Here is an 8,244-nt window from a genome sequence, read left to right as displayed (position 1 = left end):
CTTGATTTGACAAAGTTGGGCGTAACCATGCTTTAGAGGGCATGTGAATCCTTATTTGGGCGTCCCTTAGGTGCATTTTGAGATGTGATTTAGTAGGTGCAAAGGCTCCAAGAGTTGGTGCCTAATAGGTCTCCTAATGGAAGTTGAATAACTTAAGTTATTAGGAAACCCAATATAAGTTGGACTTGTATTATGAGATTGAATAGAATTTAATCTTTATATCTATTTAAAAGGATCTCCCCTTAGGTCCCTAGGCATCACAACCAGCAGCCCACACACCCCATAGGAGTGCCTAATGCCCTCTCTTTCTCTCTCCCTCTCTTCTTCCTTGGGTGTCCAAACGCCCTACCTTCTTGGACGTCCCCTCTTCCTTCCATGCCCAAGGTTGTTTGGCGTCTCTCTTGTGCTGATTCTTCTTCCTGGTAGCAGCATAAATCAAGGAGGAAAAGGCAAGAGAAGAAGAAGATCAAGGAAAAAATCAAAGAGTTGATCGTGATCCAGACTTCATTCAAATTCACAATTTAAATTTTTTTAAAGAAAAAAATTCAATCTTAAAAAGATTATTTCAGACTGATCTTGAGTGGATATCTATAGAGATCGGATATTTGCATGATCAAGAGAGAGCCTTTTCTATTTCAGATCTAGATTTGAAGAAAGAAATTATGAGTCAGGTATGTGATTCGATCACACGTTAAATTTCGACATACATTCAAATTCAGCATATGAAGTAGATCCTTGTGGTTTATATTTTATACATGCATAATATAAATTAAAAAAAAATTTAATCCTCTATTCCACTATGATGTTTAAAAAATAAAATATTGAAATATACATATATGCCTCAACATACGAATTCCAACAAAGACATCATGATTATCAAATTAAATTCAACTTCGATAAAAATTAAAAACACATAGAGAGTAGCGAGCCGGATCAAATCCATAGAGAAGACAGTACTTTAATTTAAAATTTTTAATTTTTAAAAAAATTAAAAAATAATTCAAGTCGAAAAATAAAAAATAAATTTGGTATCAAGATCTACTATTTAGATTCTAGCTTCTACTTATAATAAAAATAAATAATAAAAATATAAAAAATATAAAAATAAATTGATACTAAGATCTACTAACTAGATCCTAGCATCTATTTGCAATAAAAATAAAAGATAAAAATTTAAAGTATAAAAAAATAAATTTTATATTAATTAAAAGTTGAAATTTAATTACAAAAAATTTAAAAAGAATAATAAAATAAAATATAACTATAACAAAGATCTAAAGTTGATCGATGCGGTTTTGTCGGAAAGATGGTTGATAACCTCTCCTTTTTCTTTTATATTTCATGGAGCGAACAAGCTTCTCTTCTTCTTCTCTTTAAATTTCTAAATCTCTCTAATTTTTTTTAATTTTTTTCTTATTTTTTTGCTATTTTTCTCTATTTTTTTATTTTCAAACTTTTTTATTTATAGGTAAATTTTTATCTTTTTTTGGTAGCAGACTGAGTCCCAAAACCCCTCAAAATCTTGTTAAGCCTATGTCCCTTAATTCTGGCCATTTGACCTTGTTTGAATCATCCAGATCAGTCCAAAAGTCATAGTTCATCTCCTCATCTCGATCGGGATCAATGACAGCCATTGGATCGCATGATAGATTTAATTTCGACCATTGATCAGTGCACCAAACCTCCTATTCATAGTCGGGATTGATTCTGACCGTTGGATCAGGTATCAGATCGAATTTCGACCATCGAATTGCGTATAGGATCTCTTCTGATTTAGTTTTCAATCGGCAACCAACACAGACCGTTGGATCTCACTCAAGATCGATTTGGGTCGTCAGATCGTGCGCTGGAAGTGGGCCACCATTGATTGATATGGGATAGCACATTTTAGATTGTTTGATCGCATAAAAGTTTTTTCACCCACCATGAGCCGCATCATGCACTGTGAACTGTGCTTGTGGACCATTCTCTTGATTCTGTAGATCAAGCGGTCGGTCCACCGTACACCGAAGGCTATTAAAAATAGATTTTTGAAATATTTTATCTTGATTTTGCTCAGATTTTATGTCTGAAAAAAAGAATTAAATTGTTTATTAATTTTTTAATTATTTTGATACTTTAATTACTCAATTAGCTTGACGTCTATTTTTTAAAAATATGCTCTAATTTTATATTTTTTAAAATTATTTATTTTTATAAAAAAATTTAATTTATTTATGAAATTAATTTTTTTAGAAGATATTAGCACTATTAATTTCTAAAAATATCTAAAATAAATATAAAAATATACGACTTATCAGTTCTCTAATAACTACCCGCACTCTTACTCAGTGTCTCTATACTGTAGACTAAAAACTCATCTACCTCGAAGGTAGTGATCCATACATCGATCTAACCAGATAAGTCACCATCTCCGTGATGATCCATTGATGGAGAGCAATTTAAAAATTAATCATACATGTCTTTAAATCTCAATTCTTGAGAATATGTATCTTTAAATTATTAATTCTTAAAATGATTCTTTGACGTATAAAATAAGAATGGATAGAAAAAAACTTATTTTATTAATAAATCAATAGTTTAAGTATAAATATGTGTCCTAGAACTATTATAATGTATCTATCATATTGGCTTCTAGGGCATACATCTAACAATCTTTCACTTGATCTAAAGTCAATTAGCTACTAACCTAAGTCCTATCTTCTCAAGATAGACTTCAGTCTTCTGCTAGCTCAACTACTTTGTCAATGGATCTGTCACATTATTTGCGAAGTCTACTCTTCGCACCTCGATGTATTTTTTCTTGAAGTAGTCACGTATGATATGAAATCGCTGATCGATGTACTTGGACTTCTAATGAGATTTGGGCTCCTTAGCTAGTACTATGGCATTGTTATTGTCGTAGTATATTGCGATGGCATCCGATGTCATTATGCCAAGTTTCGTGATGAATTTCTTGTACTAGAAGGCTTCCTTTGCAGTATCCGAGATAGCGACATACTCAGCTTCCATTATCGAATCTACAATGATGGATTGTTTGGAACTCTTTCAGCTTATAACACCACCATTGCAGACAAATATACATCTTGATGTAGACCTTCTATCATCAGGATCAGATATAAAGTCTGAATCAGTGTATCCTTCGATCCACAACTCTGATCCTCCTCCAAAGATCAAAAATAAATCCTTAGTTCTTCTCAAGTACTTAAGGATGTTCTTCATAGCTATGCAGTGTTCTTTGTCTGGATTCGACTGATTTCTTCTCATAACACTCACAGTAAAGATAATATCAGGTCGAATACATAATATGGCATATATAAGGCTCCCTATAGTCGAAGCATATGAGATCTTACTCATGCACTCAATCTACTCAAATGTGCTTGGACACATCTTCTTGGAGAGAGTGATACCATGCCTAAGGGATAGGAGTCTCCTTTTAGAGTTTTTCATGCTAAATCTTTTTAGCACTTTTTCTATGTATATTTTCTGTAAAAGATTGAGCATCCTTTTAGATCATCTCTATAGACTTTTATTTGCAGAATATAGGATGCTTCCTCTAAGTCTTTCATGGAGAATTTTTTGGACAACCATCTTTTGATTGAGGTCAATATGGGAATGTCATTTTCAATAAGGAGAATATCATCCACGTACAGTATGAGAAATATAACAGTACTCCCACTGATCTTCTTGTAAACATAAGGCTCCTCCTCATTCTTGATGAAATCAAATATTTTGATTGCATTATTGAAATGAGTATTCCAACTCTAAGAAGCTTGCTTTAATCTATATATGGATCTTTACAGCTTACAGACTTTGTGATCTCCATCACTAGAAGTAAAACACAAAGGCTGCTCTATATAGATATTTTTCTCAAGATATCCATATAGGAATATAATTTTCACGTCCATCTGTCAGATTTCATAATCATAAAAAGCTGTAATGGCAAGCAGTGTATGGATAGATTTAAATATAGCCACAGGTGAAAAGGTATCCTAATAGTCAACATCTTCATACTGACTATAATCTTTTACCACGAGCCTAGCTTTATAGGTCTCCACCTTATCATCTGCACCTATTTTTCTTTTGTAGATCTATTTACACCCAATAGGAACTATACCCTCTGGTGGATCTATTAAGATCCATACTTGATTCGAATACATTGAGTTAATCTCTGACTTAATAGCATTCAACCATTTCTCACAATCGATATCAGATATCACCTCATCATAGGTTTTAGGATCATTTCCATGACTCTTATCTCCTACGAGGAACATATCCTCTACATCCTCTATAAACATATCCAAGTACCTTTCAGAAGGATGGGAGACCCTACTTAATCTATGAGGTGGAGGAAGAACAACTACTACTGGCTCAGTGTCAATGGGTTCGTCAAGTTCTACAGCTCGTTATTCTTCAGAGACTTTCTCTTAGAGCTCAATCAACCTCTCATTGCCACCATCTTGAACAAACTATTTTTTGAAGAATATGGCATGTCGACTCACAATCACATTATGATCATCTGAAAAGTAGAAGTAGTATCCTATTGATTCCTTAGGATACCCTATGAAGCGAGTTTTTATAGACTTAACCTCTAACTTATCAGCCATTTATCTTTTGATATAGACTGAACACTCTCAAATCTTGAGATGATCAAGATTCAATTTCTTATCATGCTATATCTTATACGGTATGATAGAAACGGATTTAGAAGAAATCTTATTTAATAAATATACTGCGATTAGTAAGGCATGATCCCAAAGATACAAGTATAAGTCAGTGAAGCTCAACATGGATCAGATCATATCTAATAGGATCCTATTCCTCCTTTCAGATATCCTATTAAGTTGAGGTGTACCAAGAAGAGTCTATTGTGAGATTATGCCATTTTTTCTAAGATAACTCAGAACTTTTTCACTAAGATACTTTCCTCCTCAATCTGATCGAAGAACCTTAAAAAAAAATTTTATTTATTTTTTTACTTCATTTTTGAATTTCTTAAACTTTTCAAAGGCTTCAGACTTGTATCTCATAAGAAACATGTAACCATACCATGAGAAGCCATCGATAAAGGTAATGAAGTAGTGGTAACTATCCTTGGCCTGTACATCAAATGGGCCACACATGTCAGTGTGTACCAGGACAAGTATCTCAGTGGTCTTTTCTCCATATCCTACAAAGAATAACTTGATCATTTTTTTTGAAGGAAAGATTCACAAACTGGATATGACTCTAAATTCAATGAGTCCAAAATACCATCTTTTTCTAGTTTGTTTATCCTATACTCTTCATGTTAGGATTTGACACCTCAAGATTTAGCCCATATTGAGCCCACAGCAAGGTTCGCGACGAAAAATGGAGTCCAACGAGACTAAGATCACCTGAAACGGAGCTTGGATGGAGGAGATACGAGCTTATGAAGTCGGCATGAGAATCGAGGCGACGGAGGACCGCCGGCGACCGGCGGCGGACGGCAGTGGCGCGGCAGCAGGCGGCGGCGCGCGGGATGCGCGACCCAGGCCCGCGCGGTGGGGGCCCGCGGCCCAGGCGGGCGCGCGGCCCGGGCGCGCGCAGGCGCGGCCCAGCGGGGCGCGCGGCCCAGGCGCGCGCAGGCCCGCGCGCAGGCGCGGCCCAGGCCCGCGCGCGCGGGCCGGCCCAGGCCAGTGGGCCTGCTGGCCCTTGCCCCGGTCCACCGTGGACCGGGTGGTCCACGACGCGGTCTGTGGACTGCGTGGGCGTTTCCCACGCGTTTCTCACGGTCCACGGCACTATTCCGTGGACTGGAGCGCGATCCAACGGCATGGGTGGTTCCCGGTCTTGATCCGACAGTCCAGGGAGTTTTTGGCTTTGTTTAGGATTCCTAATCCTTCTCTAATCGTGTTTTAACCTATGTTTAAGCCTTTAAAAGGCCCTGAGACGAAACAGAGAGCGGTGGTTTTCGGTTTTCTCGCTGCCGTACGAACCAAAGGAGAGAGAGAGGGGCGAGGGCGCTGTGAGAGAAGGAGCAGGAGGCTCCTGGACAGCGGTCGCCAGGCTCTTCAGGGGTTCAGGGGGGTCTCCAAGAGAGAGAGAGCTTTTGTGAGGGAAACTTCATGTGAGAGAGAATTGGGTGTACAAGGGTTGAGAGTGAGGTCTCTTCTTGTAAAATTTTTTTTTCATAGTGAAGTTTGCATGCCCCGTGGAGGCGAGCCCTTTTGTGGCTGATCCATGTATTTTGATTGTTTTTCCTTTTATTTTGTTTCTTCTTTCTTCCTGCTGCATCGCGTGGTACTGAAAGGATCTTGGGAGGTGGTGTCCTGGCCAGACATCCACCCAACAAGTGGTATCAGAGCAAGGTGGTACAAGGATGCAGATTGCAGTGGTGGTGAGCAAGACTGAAGATGGAGAAAACAGGAACAATCAAGATGGAGATCAACCAGTTTGATGGTAAGAGCAATTTCTCCTTGTGGCAAGCAAGGGTGAAGGACGTGCTCATCCAACAGGGGTTGATCGATGCTCTCTTGTGCGATGAAAAGCCGACCACCATAGAGGTGCGGGATTGGAAATGGCTACAGATGCAGGCGGTGAGTACCATCCGCATGTACCTGATGGATGAGGTGGTGATCCATGTGCTGAGCGAGACTTCCCCGATGGTGCTGTGGTCGAAGCTCGAGGAGTTGTACATGGCGAAGTCTCTCACCAACACTCTTTTCCTCTGGAGGCAGTTTTACCAACTGCGGATGACTGAGGGACAGAGCGTGCAGGAGCATCTGAGCCACTTCCAGAAGATCCTCACCGACCTTCTCAGCGTTGGCGAGAACGTTGAGGAGAAGACCAGGGCACTGGTTTTGCTGGCGTCGCTTCCTTCTTCGTACGAGTCCTTGGTGACTGCTCTTCTAGTGGGGAAGAGCACTATCAAGATGGACGAGGTCACCGCGGCGATACTCCAGAACGAGGTTCTCAGGAGGGAGAACCCAGCTTCGAGCTCAGGTGTCGATAGCTCAGCTTTGGTGGCTTCTGGAGGTGCAGGAGGCGGTAGACGGAGCGACAGGAGATCGCATCGAGGGCGGTCTAAGTCCAGGAGGGACTTGAGCAAAACCAGGTGTTACCGGTGTGAGGAGTTGGGGCATCTAGCCAAAGATTGCCTTCAACTGAAAAATCGGACGGTGGCTGCTGTAGCGACGGCCGGCAGTGATTCAGATGGAGATGTCCTGGAGATATCTGACGAGGTATCTACTTCTTCCCAGCAGTGGATATTAGATTCTGCATGCCCCTATCATGTGTGTTGCAGAGAGGAGCAGTTTGACTCCTTGGAGAATAGTGAGAGCACTGTATATCTACCGGATGGATCGAGCTGTGCGATCAGAGGCATTGGGATGGTCAGCTGGAGGACACATGACAGTGCAGTGAGGAGATTGGGGGAGGTCCGATACATACCCAATTTCAGACGGAATCTTATCTCACTTAGCAGACTGGATTCGAGAGGCTACAGGATGGTAGCTGGTGGAGGAATCCTGAGGGTGCTACGCGGCGATAGGATTGTGCTGGAGGGGAAGAAGGGGAGCAGAAGACATTATTACCTGGCAGGGAGCCCAGTGCGAGGTGGAGCATCGGGAGCCAGGTGGAGCCCAGAGCCAGGTGGAGCTCCAGGAGGCGGATCGGGCATGAGACAGGAGACTCGGGAGGATGAGAGGCGACGTCACAAGGTAAGATTCCTATTGCCGCAGAATGATGCCCCGAGCAGGTCTCAGGTCAGGAGGAGCACAGCATACGATGGAGATGGGATCGAGCAGCCTGGCTCGACTCTCATGTTTGCCCATCCATGATCAGCAGACGATTGCCCCAGGGCATGGGGGCGAGGAGATCCAGAAGCTCTCGAAGTTTGGAGGAGGCCGAATATCGAGTCGAGATGGAGATTGTTAGGATTTGACGCCTCGAGATTCAGCCCACATTGAGCCCACAGCAAGGTTCGCGGCAAAAAATGGAGTCCAACGAGACCAAGATCACCTGAAACGGAGCTCGGATGGAGGACATACGAGCTTATGAAGTCGGCACGAGAATCAAGACGATGGAGGACCGCCGGCGACCGGCGGCGGACGGCAGCGGCGCGGCCGCAGGCGGCGGCGCGTGGGACGCGCGATCCAGGCCCGCGCGGTGGGGGCCCGCGGCCCAGCCAGGCGCGCGGCCCAGCCAGGCGCGCGGCCCAGGCGGGCGCGCGGCCCAGCGGGGCGTGCGGCCCAAGCCGGGCGCGCAGGCCGGCCCAGGCCG

Source organism: Elaeis guineensis, chromosome 11, assembly GCF_000442705.2.
Source record: "Elaeis guineensis isolate ETL-2024a chromosome 11, EG11, whole genome shotgun sequence".
Classification (NCBI taxonomy): Eukaryota; Viridiplantae; Streptophyta; class Magnoliopsida; order Arecales; family Arecaceae; genus Elaeis; species Elaeis guineensis.
Note: the sequence above shows the minus strand (reverse complement) of the source record.